General features: G+C 36.0%; 1 long non-coding RNA gene across 1 annotated transcript in view; it reads right to left on the bottom strand.

The window, feature by feature from the left end:
- LOC132362403 (uncharacterized) overlaps positions 1-18,271 on the bottom strand; it is a 135,841-nt gene extending 117,570 nt beyond the window's left edge. The window contains exon 1 of the long non-coding RNA XR_009502358.1: positions 18,133-18,271. This is a non-coding gene — a long non-coding RNA (uncharacterized LOC132362403). The remainder of the gene's footprint in view (positions 1-18,132) is intronic.
- Between the last annotated feature and the right edge of the window lie 393 nt (positions 18,272-18,664).

Genomic DNA, 18,664 nt, shown 5'->3' with positions numbered 1-18,664 from the left:
AAGGGCTCTAATGGATAAAGTAGACAGCATGAAGAACAGATGGACAAGGTAAGCAGAGAGATGAAAATCCTAAGAAAGAACCAAAAAGAAATATTAGAGATCAAAAACACTAACAGAAGTGAAGAATGCTTTTGGTGGCCTTATTAATAGACTGGATATGGCTGAGGAAACAATCTCTGAGCTTGAGGACATCTCAACAGAAAGCTCCAAAATTGAAAAGCAAAGAGAACAAAAATTGAAAAAAAGCAAAACAAAACCCAAAAGAAAACAAAACGAACCCCCCAGAAAAACAGAATAGAATACCCAAGGACTGTGGGACAACTATAAAAGGTATAACGTATTTCTGTGTAATGAAAATCACAGAAGGAGAAGAAAGAAAGAAAGAAAGGAACAGAGGAAATATATGAAACTATAATGACTGAGAATTTCTCCCAAATTAGTGTCAGACACCAAACCAAAGATGCGGGAAGCTCAGACAACAATAAGCAGGATAAATGTCAAACAAAAAACAACAAACAACTAAGTGCCTCTTTTTCAAATTATAAAAAATCAAAGATAATGAAAAATAAATCTTCTGAAAGAAACCAATGGGAAAAACACATTACTTGTAGAGTAACAAAGATAAGAATGACATTTGACTTCTACTCACAAACCATAAAAGCAAGATTAGAAATAAATATTTAAAGTGTTGAGAAAAAAAAACACCCACCTAGAATTCTGTACCCTGTGAAATTAGACCTTCCTTGCAAGAAATATCAAAAGTTCTCTAGAGATAAGGAAAATAATGTAGGTCAGAAATTCAGATCTACATAAAGAAGGAAAGGGCATCAAATGAGAAATAAGTGAAGATTTTCCCCTATAACATGTGGTTCTGTGCTCGAGAATAAAGCATTGGTGTGATTCATCTCTTTCATGTGGATGTCCTAGCTCTGTTGCTACTGCTACTAAGACTGTCACTCCTGCCCTTATGCTGCAGCACAAATATGTTGAAATGAGGATGAAGATATTGGTTGTAGTATCTAAAGATAATTTCTCACAGGACAGCAACCAAAGAGATCCTTGTACAAGTGGGAGATTCTAATTTTAGACTGCATACTACAGCTTACATAGGTAATAATAGTGAGTATTCCCTTTTAAGTAAAACTTGAATGGTGTTTCCAAAAAATAAGTAGATAAATAATGCCATTTCAAACATTGAGAACATCAGAACCTTATTAGTAATCTATGGAAAGATATGCAAGCCATCTATAAGGATAATATAAAATATTATTGAAAGAAATTAAAGAACTAAGTAGAAGAATTAAATATGTTCCTGGATTGATATATTTGATATTGTGAAGTCAATTCTTTCCAGACTGATCTATAGGTACAATGCAATCCCTCACAGAAATCCAAGAATAATGAAGAAATAAAGAGAAGTGTTTCTTAATAATATCAAGCATAAAAAGATGTTATATCTACAGATCCTATAATCATTTTAATTTTATGCAATGAGGTTGCAAAACTAGATAAAATCTAGTTCAAAACAAATTCCCAGGAAAACACTTTTACTAAAACTGATATTTGAAGAAATAAAAACTCTAGAAAATCCTTTATTTATTCAAGTTAAATTCAATTAGCATTGGTAGTTAGAGCTTCAGGTAAGGTCAACATAAGCACAATTGTATTTTTGCCATAATGAATCAGGGTATATACTGAGATGTTTTCTTTCCCATATTTACTACATGATTATGACTTACCCAACTTGAGTATCCAGAGTCCCTAGTGAAATACTACATGAGACATCTGAAGAAACATATCAGAAATATATCAGACGTGTCTCCTTTTGCCTCTCTTGATAAACTTCCTCACTTTATTTTTGGATATAGATTTTTATGGTCAAGTCAAGGGATGAATCTGAATTAGGGAGAAAGAAGGATCTATTGAAACGTGAGGAAAACGTACGGCTTATAAAATCTTGTGGAAATGCACACTGAAAAACAAGTTTGAGATGGCTCATTTCCTGCTTCTATGATGCCAGCAGAAAGGTTTAAGTTAGGTTGTGAGCAGATCGGATAGGGGGTTCTCAGAGAAAGAGAACCAGGCATGGCTTTCTTGACATAGGAGAAGCCATTTTTGACCTAAGTCATTTTGTGATCTAAGCCTGGCCACAATGCTTGTCTTTGAACAGGTCTCAATAATTAATGATCTTAAGGGAACAAAAGAATGTAGGAATAAATGATAGTTATCAGACAGGAGAAGTAACAATAGCAAAGATAATGTATGTGTTGTAAAGACCCCCAGTTCTGTTTCAACGGTAGAGATTCACCTGAAGCACTCAACCACCTGGATCAATTGGAACCTAAGTGATGATGATACTGACCTTTTCTGACCGTCCTGACTTCACTCAACTAAATCTTGGACTCTGTTGACCTTTGCCCCAATTCTAAGTTGAATTCTCCTCTGCTCAAGCCCCTTCATGCATATGCATGTACCCTTAGCTTAAAACTTCCCCAATTTTGCTGTTCCAAGAGACACTGCTTTGGGAAAGATCCCTGGTGTTCTCCTTAACTTGCTGCAAGTAATAAATCCTTCCTTCTCTGGCTCTTTGGCTTGGTTTTGTCTTTTGGTTCTACACTCACCAAGAGGTAAAACCAGTTTTGGGGTAATAAGGTTTTTACAGTTTGTTTCTTTGTTTGATTTTAGGTGAATGAAGAGTGTGTAGTGTGTTTGTGTGTTTGTGTGTGTGTATATGATTGCAAAGGCCTAGAAAAGGTATGACTTTTGCTATGGTCTGAATGTTTGAGTCCTTCTAAAATTCCTATGTTGGAATCCTAATGTCTAATATGGATGGTAAAGGCCATCCTGATGTGATCTTAAACAGAAATGAAAACCATGTTATTGGAAATTGGAGGAAAGGCAATCCTTATAAAGTGGCAATGTTAGGTAGTTTGTCAGACATTAGCAGCAACGAGGTGACAGTGGCGAAAAGACAAGGGGGGAGAGTAGTCAAGTTACACCCCAACCATCTGGGGACCCTCCCCTGATCCCACCCAGAAAGGGCGAAACTGTGGTCAGGTAGTGGGCAACTTTTCCTGATAAAGAGGGAGCATAGTAACACGAGAGAACGTCCCTGGGCTGCGCATGCCCAGACCGGACAGGCGTATAACCTATAGTAAACCCAAACTCATTATACAATCATTATAATAAAATGTGCATGTGGTTTTACCCCGCCCCCCCCCCCGCCCCCAACCCAGCAGGCAAGGGTAAGGGCATGCTCGATAATGAACTTGTTACGTAACTCAGGACTGTCAATCAAATAATGATCCCCTGTCATTCACCCCACCTCCTCACAGAACGCCTTATAAACACCTTTAAGCCTGTACAGGAGCGGTGGTTTCACTTCACAGTAACAGCCTGCTCTCCCTCTGAGAGTGTAGCTATGCCTTAATAAACTTTGCTTTGCACTTAAGCCTAAAGGGATAGTCTGAAATTCTTTGCCTGTTATCGCAAGGACCGAGATTGCTGGTCCGGATTTTCCGTTGACCTCCTCAGTTGAAGCCATTTGATACAACGCATGCCAACCTGGTAAGAGCAAGAACTTGAACGAACTGTGTTCATGTCCTAAAGTTTTGTGAAAGGTAGAACTTGTTAATGATTAAATTGGATATTTGGCTGAAACTATTTCTAAACAAAGAGTTGAAGGTGTGGCTTGGCTTCTCTTGAATGCTCATAGTAAAGTGCAAGAAGAGAGAAATGACTTAGAATTGCTAATCAGGAGGGAAGCAGAACTTAAATACATGGAAAATTCTCAGCCTATCCAAGTGGAAAAAATGAGAAAGCACATTGAAAAGAGAACAAAGCACATTGAAAAGGGTGTGATCAAGGGACTCTGATAAGGAGATTAGCATGGGTGTGAACCACAGATTTCATCAGCCCCTCCACAGGAAAACAGCCAATTTGAACTGAAGGGGAAGGAGACAGGAAGGAATGAAAGACAGTTGTAGGACTTCTTAGGCTTTACAGGATGGGACGATAGAGTGATTTGGCTGTGAATGTGCAATATTCTTCAAGATGAGGGAAGAAGGACCCCCAAAGGTGATTCAGAGGTCATAAGGGCTGCCTCCTCAGTTCCAATAGTGGGGCCATTGCCTGGGTTTCAACAGGTCAGATGACCCCGCTCAAAGCCATGGGGTAGTTGGTGCCCCCCAAAGCTGTGAGGGCCAGTGGCCCTCCCAGCAGAGCCAAAGGAGCATGGCTTCCCCCACTTAGATTTTGAACGAAAGAGCCACTTGGGGCTGCTAACATGCAACACACTGGGCAGGCTATGGTGAGGGTGTGGCTGTTGTAGAGTCCTTGCTACAGGGCAACTCCCAGGGGCACCGTGAGGGCAGAGGCACCACTGCAGCGTGAGTCCAGCCTGGGAGAGCCACAGGCATGTCACTCCAACCCACATGGGCTGCCATGGGGACTCATGTGGGCTGTGCCCAACAAAGCCATGGGGGTGGGGAATACCCCAGTGTTTCCAGAAGGCAGGATCCCCCACCACCACCCCTGCAGTGGGCCTGGTAGGCAGAGCATCAAGTTAAAGATTATTCATGAGCCTTAAAATTAAATGTTGTTTGCCTGGTTGGGTTTTGGACTTGCTTAGGACCTGTCACCCCTTTCTTTCCTATTTCTCTCTTTTGGAATGAGAGTGTTTACCTTATGCCTGCCCCCCACCACCCCACCCCACCCCCATTGTATTTTAGAAGCACAGAATTTATTTGATTTCACAGGTTCATGCCTGGAGTCTCACCGATATCTGATTTAGATGATATTTAAATGAGATTTTGGACTTAGACTTTTGAGTTGAGACTGGAATGAGTTAAGACTTTTGGTGTTATTCAGATGTAATGAATGTATTCTGGATGTGAGAAGGCACATGATCTCTTGCATGGCCAGGGGTGAAACGCTGTGGTCTCAATGTTTGTGTCTCACCAAATTCGTCTGTTGAAATCCTAATGCCCATTGTAATGATATAAGGATGTAGGGCCTTTGAGAGGTGCTTAACTCATGAAAGGAGTCCTCATAAATGGAATTAATGCCCTTATAAGAGACCCCCTAGAGCTCCCTAGCCCCTTCTACTGAGTGAGGACACACTGAGAAGTTGTTAGTCTGCAGCCTGAAAGAGGGCCTTCACAGAATGCAACCATGCTGGTGTCTTAATCTTGAACTTCCCAGTCTCCAGAATTGTAAGAAGTAAATTTTTGTTGTTTAAAAGCCTCCCAGTCTATGGTATTCTGTTTTAGCAGCCATAATGGACTAAGACAACTACTAAAGAAAGAAGAGGATACAATTTATCAGAATCAAATTTGTTCTCCTTGGTAGAAACCAAACAAATCCAAAATCTGGATTTGATCAAGGCTATTTTATAACATGTATTTTTAGTTCAATTTTTGTTGTTTTCAACTAGCCTACAAAATGCTGACACATTGCTTATCTCCGGAAAGTTTCCACTTCTGTTTTCCATTTGTAATAATGCAATCTCAAAATACCAGTATATAAGGGCTTTTCTGTCATAGATGTGGAAGATATCATTTTCAATTATGTGGAATATCATCAATGGAAATATTATGATTGGAAATATTCAATGTAGGATTTATTCTTTAATTTATACATCCATTTGATTTGCCTTTTCTCCTAACATTTATACATTATCTTGCCCCTGCTTACTGAGGTGGTCCTTATTTTTGCCATAGTGATAAGGATATAATAGTATATCTTAAGATATTATTATTAAGTTATATTTTCATTTTCATGAAAGCCGAGTTCTAATGCCCCTGTGTTCCCAGAATCACCATGTTTATTGGTTCAAATAATTGTATTTAATTCTAAGTTGTTTGTGTAACTCAGAGAACTTAAAAATTTTTATGCTATCTCTGAAATTCAACGTTTATTTTTATATTTAATTTTATATTTATTATATTAAATTATTATATTAAGAATTTTACATATAGAAGAGTATGCTAGAAATGGAGGCCATGGGTACAGAGGAACTTACTAGTGGAAGATTACTATTTCAATAGATTTCCCTGTGACCTGAGTTCAAACACAGTCAGCATGTTTTATTTAACTTCTGGGCAAGATTCTGTCACAATTAGTGCTCACCTTCAAGAAGACAAGCGAATAAACTTGAGCATCAGCACATCATTACCCACTGGGGAAATGATATTCCCTATCGCTCCTCTGGCCAGCTAATGTAACTTCAGTCAAGTTTTACAGTGTCCCTCGAAACATCTATTCTGCCACCAGCATTTTGAATAGAGGGCTCAGTAGGTTTTCTCATGTGATCATTAGAAATGCTAGCTGGGAGATTAACAGAAAATAAAACAAATCTGTTTTATATTGAAAAGACAAAGTTATTTCAAGTTTGGACATGCTAGTGAAATAACCTGAGTAAGTGATTGTTGATGAAAATTAATCAGTCAGTCTAAGAAAGAAATGGAAAATTTTATTCGAGCCAAATTTGAGAATTATAACCCAGGAAGAGCATCTCAGAAAGCTCTGAGAACTGTTCTGCCCATTAGAAGTCAAGGCACAGTTACATAAGTTTTTTGAGACAGAGGGCTGTACATCAAATGACGTATTATTGACAGTTTACATAATCCAGATCTAAGCATCATAATGGTGGGTCATGTGACCCCTTACAAGATCAAAAAGGAATGTTATCTTTTAAGCAGCTGTCTTGTTGATACTAGGAGAATGGTGCTCTTTACAGTTGACCAGGTATTTCTGCCAGTGGAAGAGGTCTGGCCGATGCATGATGCAGATACACAAAGCACAGTGAGGGGAGAGAGGAGACCAAAGGGCAGACAATAATTTTTATGTTTAAATTTTTCTTGTCTTGCCATAAAACATGAATTTTATTTCACAAGATGTTAGTAGACAGCCAGGTAGAAGCATAGGAGATGAAAAGAAATGGATGGATTTGAAATGTGACTGGTAGGCAGAGCCATTAGAATTTGTACATGAGGACTGGGAGAATGGGAAGAGTCAAGGTATTGCCAGAGATGTGGATTAAGTAAATGATGATTATAATTTGGAAAATAGTTAAGAAGTTCAGTTATAAACATGTTGAATTCTTGACTGTAGTTATAGATTGGGGAGGGGGGTGAACCATCAACTTATAACCAGTCATTGGATCATGAGAGATGAGAAGATCAAATGATGCCCAGAAGTAAATAATCAGGGATGCTGCTGAGAGCCTCCAATAATGTTCACCTCTGAGAAACACCAACAATTATAGTTCATGAAATGGGAAGAAAATTATCTTCTGAGCAGTCTTGTTCTCTTTAATTTCATTTAAGAATAATTAATGAGGAACTATGCTGAGAAGTATCTATAGTTACAAAAGGAACGGAATCTAATCTCTCCCCTACAAGAAATTTATCATCCAATGAAGGAAATGCATTAAAAAGTTAGAAATGATTTTTAATTTTATTTATATTTTCTTCCCAAAGAGAAAAAAGAATATTAATTTTTATCAGAAAATCAAATTGGGTTGGTCACCCAAGTATTATTTTATATATATATCCACACACATATATATATTTCTACATTATAAGTTTTGTGAATGAGAAATAGCTATGGAAAATATAGTTAAATACAGGTAACTTAGAACATATATACTGCAATAAATAATATTTAAAATAAGTAGAAAATCAAAGTTTTAAATGTCATAAATTTCTAATACATAACACTAAAATAAATATGGTGCTTTATCTTTACAAGTCTTGTAAGTTGCTTGGTGGAATTGGATGTGGGAAAACAATGTAGCTCTTTGAAGTGGAAAGAGATAAGTTGGAAAGAAGGACATCATGTCCATCATCTGAAGATGAATGATTGTAGCTCATTGTTCTATTTTTCTATTCTTTCTTTTTTTTTTTTTTTTTTTCTTTAATGCATTGGCTTAAAATAGAAATCTAGCATTTGTTGTTTGGACAATTACCTCCTTATGTAAAGAAATTGCTCCTATAGTGCCAAGTGAGAACAGATGCTACAAAATAGTATCCTCCTATACTCAGTTTCATAGTTGTTAATTTCAGTTCACTGCAAATGTTTCTCAATTCCACTTAAAGGAGATAACTGTGATGTGTGAAGCGTTCATTGTTACTAATTTATTTACTTTATAGCCTTGTCTCATATAACAATGTGATGTCTTTAGTCTTGATTCTCTATTTCTTTCTTTCAAAGTGTTTTATTATTTAAATATTCTCATTACTTAAGCCTTTCTCTTCTGTTCATTATTTGGATTCTCAAAACCAGCACTCTTATTCATGTTTGAAATGCTGTATTAAAAACTTTTGTCAAGAAAAGTCAACAATTTAGGGACAACAGCATTGTGCACACCAGTTAAGCAAACATACAGACAACTGGTGTTAAGAGAAAGAAGGTAAATCAATCAAGTGTGTGTACGTGTCTGGGGAGGGTATATGTATGGGTCACTTCATTTAGCTTGAAGCAGTTTTTTGCTTTAAGCTGTTATATCCAGTAGGGCCAAGCCAAATCACCTCATGAAATATCAGAAATGAGCTGATACATTTTCATGCTTTGACTGTTATATTCCCCTGTGAATCTACTGCATTTGAAGAATGTGTGCACTGCTCTATAGATACATATTACAATGAAAGAGACAAAATTATCCAACAGAATTGACGTCAGCAAGATCCTTGGATCTTAGATTTCCATTCTGAGGAGAATGAGTTATACTTATGCTACTTGATTTGGAAAGAAATCTTACAATTCTTCCTATTTATAAAAGAATACATTCTGGCTGTGTCAAATATCAGAGAGTAAATTAAAGCAAGACAGAGAGAGAGTGAGAGAGACCAAATTACATAGCAGTTTAATGTTAATAACTACCACAGACTATCTTGGAATAAAAAAAAACAAAAACTTAAACATAATCTTTTCATCACCTCTTGTTTTCTACTTATAAAACTAGAAAATGTTCCTTTTGGGCATGGGGAAATGGCTTTGGCTTTCAACATAGGTGTTCTGATAAAGACTAGCCTGTCTTACAGAAGATACACATCTAAATATTGTCATCTTTAGGTTTGATAAGGGTCTCATTTTTTATTTACAAGAAACAGCTATTGTGATAAAAGTTAAAAAAAAAAGAGGAAGGAAGGAAGGAAAGGAAGGAAATTAATAATTTTATTTTCAGTTCTCTTTGTCTCAATATTATTTTCTCGATATGCATTTATTTACAATTATGTCTATTCCTCCACCAGTTCCCTAATGCATTGTCTTTTCTTCTAGTACATCTGATGTGGATTTACATAAAGTAGTCATTTTGAATAAAAGGCAGCTCTAACTGCCCTACTTACTTTGCAAAAGATAAGATTTAGAGAGAAGTAGCAAACTGGGGACAAAACTACGGATGTTACTCTAAAAATTGAGCCTTTCCATGCTTTAAAGGATTTGGTCACAGGAAACTAATCCTAGACTGAGATGAAGTTGCAAGAACTAAAGGACAGGGGTTCTGATAAAAATTTTAAAAAATCATTGGTAAAGAAAATGTATTCAAATTCTTCATTCCTATCTACCAGTCAGAGTATTTTTTAAACCCAGTTTCTGTGTTCTTAAAAGACCCAAAAGATAATTTACTATTATAGATTCATAGATGTTGTCTTATTCATGCTATAGGAAAGTCTTACTTGTCATTCCATATATTTTATTCCTGAATTGCTAAAAGAAAATGTTGAACTCTTTCATATTAAAAGAAATACAAAAATTATTTCATTAAAATACTTTGTTCTAAAGCAACCTAAAATATCAATGAATACATTTTTCCTCATTTCATTAAATTCATGAACAACTACAATGCTGCTAAGTTAATAAGACAGCTACTCAGGATAAAAATGTGGATAAGATCATTTAATCCAAAAGCAAACAGTTTATCATTGAGTTTAAAAACACAACTGAGGAGAGTACTTTTCAGACCCTAGATATCCAATTGAGAATGCCCACGCTTAAGTTTCAAAATGATATCTTAAGTACATATTAATTTTAAAAACAATTATTTAAGAAACATAATACCAGACATAAAAGCTGACCTAAGATATTTGCAAGACAATCTAATTTCTTACTTCATATCCTGTTCACTCTGTTTCTCCTGCATCTGTGAAGGCAAAATAAAGATCTTCTCCTAAACCTCTTCTGGACCAGTGATCAGTTCGAGAATACAGGAAAATAACAAAAAAAACAAAAAAAAAACCATACATATACATCTACAAAATTTGCATGCAATTTAAAGGTTTCATATATACTACACCAAAGGCCATCTGTATTCTATATGGTTTCATGGACCCAAGTTAGGAATCCTTGGCCTAAAACAATGTTTTATCAGCATGTAGGCTTTTCTAAACCTCCTATCATCATTAAGGCTTCTTAAAATGACAAACACCAGTAGGTGCTCATCAAATATTAGTGTTTAATGATGATAAACATATGTTCCTTCCCTTCATACATGTGATAATTTGAAATCATCTGTCGTGCGAATTTTCTGCCAGAAACGTTCAGTCCACATCTCCTATTTCCCACGATACTGAAAGCAAAGCAGTTTTAGAGGTTGAGCCAACCTTTCGATAACTAGGGAATAACAAAATCGAAGTAACCTGAAGAAGTTCATGAGAAAACCAAGATGTCCCAATTCTACACAACTTTGTTTTATAGTCTCAAAGGCTCAGAAGATCAATAAGCTCAGGTAACAACAAGCAAAAATTACAGGCAATTATGTTGGAATCTACTCATAATGAGAAATGATGCCCTTCTCGGGGTGGAAGCAATTACCAACTCTCATCATTATTCATTTCTCCTCTCCTTGCTGGATACCCAGAAGACAAAAATTTCTACCCTGCTTACAATTAGTCAGGGTAACGTGACTAGTTCCAGTTGATGGAGTATAAACAAAAGCCACAAGTGTCACTTCTTGGCTAAGACACTGAAAAGCCCCTGATCTACCCTCTATCTTGTTCAAACCACGACTGTGACCCTGGAAGGTCCATGTTTATACCGCAAAACCACAAGGTAAGATCTTAAAAAACCACTTGTAAGGGAGCTCCCCTGGAGAAATAAACTTAGGGTACTACTATTCCAGGGCTTATTTGCTAGCTAAGAATGGCTTAGCCTAATCTGACTAACACCCCAGGCCAGATGACATTTTGATTTTTTTAATTAAAATGCAATGGGTAATAGAAATGCTGGGAAATCATGTGATAGAAATTGGTCAAAGGATTTTGAACATCTTTTTATCACTCTTACCGTTCACACATTATACTTAAATACACTGACATTGCTTTCAGCTCTCTGTAAAACAATGGAAAATATCAAATTCCAAGTGGATGTGGAACCCAAAGTGGCACTTCATCGCTCATGTTCGGGGTAATTTGTATGGGAACTGTCTGTGCAGTTTGTTTGCCAACTGGCTACAGCTGAACATTTGCTACAAATTCTTAGACCATCTAACTCCACAAAATGTAACAATTAACTGTTTCCCTCCTATCATCTTTCTCTGATATGATTGAGAATATATTGTATGTGGTTGGTGACAAAATCCATCTGAACAAGGCAAAGTTTAATACCTTTTAAGTAAAGGGAAAATATACTCTCTTCTCTAAGTAGACTGTAAAGATGTATACTCTATAGGGAGAGGAAGCAGGTTTCCTAAACAAAAGAATATAAATTATTCATCCTTATCCAGTGCTAATAGGTAAACAGAGAACAAAACTGCAGCTATTTCTGGCAAATGTGCCTTCGAATAAACACATTATAAATATCCACTATTTTCATCAGTAGAAAACATTGCTAATGGCAAATGCCAGGAGATTCATGCCCCGAATTGCAGGATGTGTGGATTTTTCCAGAATCCTTCTTAAAATCAATCACTTAATTGTCACAGGTCACTTGAACCCAAAGTTACTTTCAAACCAATGCTCAGCATACCTTCTGTGATATTAAGTAATATGCGCATCCAGCAAGAAGAAAGCTTAACACCTTTCATAAGCAGGATAATAAAAGCAATAATTGTTAATAGAACACCTGCAATGACCTGATGTTGAGCCCATAAACACCTACACATTGACCGTCTCAATTGCTCTTAGATGAATCTCAGAAGGTGGCAGACCATTTTTTAGAGCAAAGTGGCATTCAATTATGCTGTTCACTTAATTAACTATAGTATTCACAAGGTCAGTTTGTTCTCTATACACAAGATATTACATCTTCCTTATCCAAAGGAGACAAAGTAGTGTCCCTGCCTTTCTGTCATTAGGGACTGAAATCAGGTTAGCATCTTGTGTAACGATACTTGCAGATAAAGATGCGCTGTTCAGCTGAACAGGAATATGGAACAATATTCTAACTGCAGAACAATATACTTTGAATTGAGAGGAATTAATTCATCTCCACAGTATACTGGGGAAAGAAATAGATGGCAATTCTCCTACCACCCAATAGGAAAGCAAAGGCACTGAGGGCAGTAAACTCAGATGACAGAACAAATGAAAACAAGAACTTACACATTTTCTGTTGCTGTCACATGCATTCTATTTTTAACCCAGATAAAACAAGTCTTTCTAAGTTTAGGTGTAAGGAAAGTTCAAAAATTGTCAGATGTTATTAAAGCACATAAACTCATACAAAACACTGTAACCTTAGATTGGGATTGACATATATACACTAATATGTATAAAATAGATAACTAATAAGAACCTGATGTATAAAAAAATAAAATTAAATTAAAAAAAAAACCTTGCATACACATACATAAACACACACACACACACAACTCCCCAAGCAACTATGAACTATTTCCCTCCCTCCCTCCCTTCCTTTCTTTCTTTCTTTTCTTCCTTCCCTCCCTCCCTCCCTTCTTCCCTTCCTTTCTTCCATTACTTCTCAAAGCAGCTGCTCATATCTCTTCCTTTCTTGACTCCCTCTCCTGCGTCTAAAAATCTCTCCTCTATCTATTAGACTGTTCTCTCCTCACATCCCTATCTCAATGGCTATCTCCCATCTCAAGTCCTTTCTTTCCAAGTGTTTCTATTTTTTCCAGGCACATACTTTTTACCTCTCATTGCACCAAAATTAAATAATTTTTCTTAGGCAGCAGGTATGTGTGTGTGGAATTGGCTAGAAAAGGAGAAAAATAAATATGTGAAAGCTCATAGCTTAATACAGATTTTGTTCTTATCATATCTGTATTTATGCATACATACATAGCTCTTTTATTTTACCAAATTTAGGATTGAAGACTAAATTCTCATGAGATGGTGAGCTTGAGTTAATATTTTTCCCTTAAGCCATTAATTTTACCTCTTTTACTTTGGAACTCGGTGTCTCAAAATATTGTTAAATCAAAAAATATATATATATTGTTAAATCTATTCTGCCAGAAGTTTTCTACTTCAAACATCCCCAAATCCAAAAGTGCAAACCCCAGAGATCTCAAAAAGTATAAATTGACTAAGGTAACATTTGTGTAACTTACTTGTTGGACAGACAACTTGAGTGGGAATAAAACCTGTCAACACAGAAGGTCTACCACCTATTAAAGTGAAACTTTGTCTCTTTTAGATTTAGTTTACTTGTTTATAAAATGGACACAACCGTAACTATTCTAGCACCTTCAATAATTTACAATTAAGTGTTATATATGAAATCACTCAAGAATTGCAAAATTCCAATCCAATGAGAGTATTTATTTTGCCCTAAATCACCTAGCCAGATGGTGTTGAATGGGATTTTCTGGAAACCAGATCTTTCCATTGCTTTCCAGGTATCTTCTTATGCATATTTTTGGTATTTGCTCAATCATTCTATATGATTACTTAAAGCCATGAGTAAATAATTAATAGACTCTAGAATTAGACTAAGCTCAAATTCTGGGTTCTGCCACTTACTACTTACAGACTTAGGGGATGTCATTTAATCTTTTATGCCTCTGAATCCACATGTGTAAAATGAAGATAAAACTAGTCCCTAACTTAAGGTGTTTAAAAAGGTAAAGTAATCTCTGGTGGCACATGGAAAGTGTTATATAAATTACCAGAAAGAAAAAAGAGAATATTTTCATTATCAGGTATTCTATGTCTTGGAGTCTATGAGAAAAGTCAAAAGCCTCAGATTACTGAAAATATTACTTACATTGTCAATTCAAACTTCATGTGTTTGCAAATAAGAAAATATTTTCCAATATATTAATGTTGACTTTATAATATTGGTTACACTTCGTTATATATTATAAGCATAATCATTTCGTGAAAGGAACACAATATATGGGAACAGATACACTGGGGTTGAAATCTGCTTGTCTTTAAGCCAGTTAACTGACATCTCTTTGCCTTATTTTTTTTGGCACGTGCAAAATAATAACAACATGATTCTTAAGATTTTTGTGACGGTTAATATGAAGTTCTTCACCCTGTGCCTGGTAAATGGGTTGTAAGAAACACATCGTATTAGTTACCTTCTCCTGTTGATGGGGGGTGTGTGTGTGTGTTCTTTCTAATAATATTTATTACATATCAGGGGCTTAGGGACTTCAGATTCAACTTCGAAATTTCAACTGAGGAACCCAATCTAAAGTCTTAAGAAATTCATATTCTTAAGAAATGACACTTTAAAGAAGTGGTCCATAATCTATGGCCTTGGACCTCTGTGGTAGCACGAGATTATTTCTACAAAGCCACATGTACACTCAACCTGGTCTGCTGATTACCTAAACAATGCAGCATACACAGGAGTTAACACAGCATAAAAAATCATTTAGAAACATGGCTTTGTTTTTTTATTTTGCTATCATACATTGTTTCAGGAGATAATAATTATGTATCTTAGGAGATAATAAAATTGTCTGTTAAAACCAGTCCCTATCCTAAAAACCTGGAAACCACTAGTCAAAGGACACTCAAACTAAAACATTTTAAAGTTATTTTAAATCTCTGATTCAAAGCAGGGTTCTTATTTTAACTGTCCACCTTCCCCCACAATCTGGTTATTTTTATAGTTTCTTCTTTATGCTCCAATTTTATAGTGTGACTGCTCATGCATATTTGTTCCAGGGCTAGATTTCTAATAGGCATGGAATCATGCACTCTCAGAGTTAAAAAGGACCTTAAAGTCATCTCATCCAACCATCCATCAGATGCATGAATTATTCCTACTTATGTCTACATCCACTCTCGTGGTGTCTTAAATACACCCTAGACATTAGCCCTATAGCCAAATACTTAGCCTGACTCTAAATGGAATTCTTAATTCATCACCACTTTTAAATCTTCCCACTTGCAACAAAAATCTCAGTGAAAGTGTATTGAACCACTACTTTCACAAGATGACTGATTCTCTATAATATATATTGAGGTAGCTCATCATCAGTACCCAAGTCACCCTCATGTATTAAACTAGATGCTTAGCGAGCTCCATTAACTGTTTCAGACCACTAGGGCGTTAGTGTACTAAATGCAGTACCTGTAGTAGAGTTATGTACCAGAGTGAGGCATGAATAATAGCTTGACAAAATGTAAAATATACAGAGCCAGAAATAAATGACCTTTATAAGAATGGTGCTTTTTAGCACATGTTAAATACAAAAAGAAACACATTATTAAATACTGTGAGCCACCAAATTTAAATCTATACAGGCACTCACTCTTTGAAACATCATATTTAGAGAGAGTTGTATTGCCTGTTACAAACCTCATATTGACAGAGAGATGTTGTGATGACAGTCATTAAAATAACTGCCTAGTCAGACTTAAAATGATAGCATTAAATTTGTGTTGATTAACCGTTAACTTCCTTTTTAAGATTTTACTGATACAAAATGAAAAGTACTGAATTTAAAATTTCTCCTTCTTTCTCTCCTTTTCTTGGTTTTTTTCCCTTAAGAGTCATATGCTATTTATGCAGCTTTACAACTGACAGTAAAATAATACAAGATTAAAGTATCCGTTGTACTTACATGGAAGAGACGCTTGTCTATTAATTTTGGATATAAAAATAAAGAACATTGTTTTTCATAATACCTTTTCCCTCACCTTTTACATTCATTGCTGTTGAAAATTGAGGGTACATAGTCTAGCATCAATTTAGACACTAAGAATGAGTTGAAAAGTTACTCTTTCTGATAAAAGCTGCGTACATTTTAATTTCCTGGTTCCTGTGAAATGAATTGATTTCTACCTTCTTTAAATACACAACATAGTAGTCACTTACTCAAATAGATTATCAGTATCAGAACACTCCAGAAGATACCTGAATTGTAATAACTCTAAGAGATGTAAGGGATGCACAAAGTCCTGATAGAATTTATCATCTGAAATACCCCTATTAGTTTTCTATTGCTGCCTTTGCAAATTATCACAAATTTAGCAGCTTGAACAAAAAATGTATGATCTTTCAGCTCTGCAGGTCAGAAGTCTTAAAGTCCAAGATGGGTCTCACTTGGCTACAATCAATGTGTCTGTAAGCTGCATTCATTCATCTCCTGGATGCTCAAGGGTAGTATTTATTTCCTGATTGATTAAATTGTTAACAGAATTCAGTTCCTTAAGATTGTAGGACCAAGGTCCCCATTTTCTTGCTGGCTCTTGTCTTGGGACCTTTCCCAGAGCCTAGAAGTTGCTGCATCCCTTGGCTCAAGGCCTTCTTCCTCCATTTTCAAAGCCAGCAATACCATGTTCCTCTCATGCTTTGAATCTCCATTCCTTCTTTTCTGTCTCATCTCTTTTACCCAGATAGCAATGTTTCTTGATTTTAAGGATTCATGTGATTATACTGGGGCCACTGGATAATTCAGGATAATTACCACATTGCAAGATCTATACTCTTAATCACATCTGCAAAGTCCCTTTTGCCTATAAGGTAACATGGGATTCACAGGCTTCAAGGATTTGGCTGTGGACATACAAATGGGACATTATTCTGGCTACCATGTATCCTAAGAGGGTAGTTTGAAGCTGTTTCTTTCTGGGGAAGAAAAATCTAGAATCAAAGACTTTACTCCAAATTTCTTTGTATGAGAATAAAAGAACTTGAGTTAATAGTAGTTGTGTGATTTAGAATACCTATGTACATAAAATGAAATGGATAATTGAGGTATTATTAGAGTAAAACAAACCAAAAAAGTCAACTATATTTTGTCTAATTTTGAAAAAATTGAAAGCGGTCTTGAGTATTTTCAGCAGACAGCTATTGATTTTGCCATCAGGCATCTTTTCACCCTGCTAGTAACTATGCTCTAGATTTCCTCTGGGGACCTAAGCTCTTTCTTCACTCTCAATTCCAGTGTTACCAAGTAAAGTAGAACTCAGGGATGGAGCATTTGACTAGGCCTGAACAATTTAGCACAGTGCATTTCCTTAGCCTCTTAGCTTAGTTTATCTATTAGGAGTTCTAACCAAACTTTAAAGAGCAGATATTTTGAACAATATATAGATTTTTTCCCTGATCCCTTAGAAAAATGAAATATACCCCAACTTCTTTTAAGAAGTCACATAACCTTAACACCAAAACCTGATGAAGATATCACCAAAAGTGATTACAAACATGGATGCAAAAATCCAAGTGAAATATTAGCAAATTAAATCAAGCGGTATATTAATATAACACAACTTAATAGAGTTAATTGAGAAATGGGAAGATAACATTAAGAAATGTCTCGGCATAATTGTTCTAACAAAAATCTATTTTCACCTATCTGCAAAATCCTGGAATATATTTGCTTTGGCATAGGGATCATTGGAACTAAAATTGTTTTATGTGTATGTGAATTTTAAGTAAGTTTTTAAGTGAAGTAAAATATATTTCAGTGAAAGCACAATAATGTTTAGTGAAAATCTTGATGAAATGTCACAAAGTGAATGCTCAGACATAACAAGCTCAGATATCCAAAAGCAGTACATTATCGGCACCCCAGAAACCCCCTTCCTGACACTAGGCAGACCCCTCACCATGTAAACTGTATCCTAACATCATAGATTAGTAGCAAATAAAAAGCTTGTAGAAATGCCCTCTGATTTATCTTTCTCCGGAGAGGATTCACCCTTCTTCTCATTATGTAATCAATGCTGACTTCAGGATTTTGGTTGAGCTCCTTCTACTTACCAGAAAATTACTGTTCTTAAGGCTTTACCCCCCAGGGTTCTTCACTTCCTTGGTATGTTCATCAGTGCTCTTCTCCCAGGCACATCCTGAACTCTCCTCCTTGTCTCCACAGCACAGAGAGCTGCCAAATCACTGTTCTACTTGTAGAGTCTGTGTTTTCAAAGCCCTCCTAAGAAAGCTTCAAACGCAGGCAAATCCCTTCAAGAAAAATCCTTCATGTGTTTGATGACTCTCAAGTCCAATTCGATCACTCCAGCCATGCAAGACTATAAAAACACCACCACCAACAACAAAACTCTGCTTGTTTCTATGACTTCAAACTGTGATCTTATCTCCTAGGAAAAAGCCAAGATTCTCAGCCTCTTGATGGCACCCAGAATCAGGTATGCCACTAGCAAAAAAGTGACTGCAAATTATTAGCTCAAAACCCTGTGGTTCTCTACACCCTAGAATCTTAAATTAACAATTCTTATTCCCCTTACTTCAGGAGCATTCTGATCTTTTCAACAATTTTTTTTTTGGTGGGAGAGGC

Source organism: Balaenoptera ricei, chromosome 3 (genome assembly GCF_028023285.1).
Source record: "Balaenoptera ricei isolate mBalRic1 chromosome 3, mBalRic1.hap2, whole genome shotgun sequence".
NCBI classification, from domain to species: domain Eukaryota; kingdom Metazoa; phylum Chordata; class Mammalia; order Artiodactyla; family Balaenopteridae; genus Balaenoptera; species Balaenoptera ricei.
Note: the sequence above shows the minus strand (reverse complement) of the source record. Positions and strands in the feature narration are given on the sequence as shown.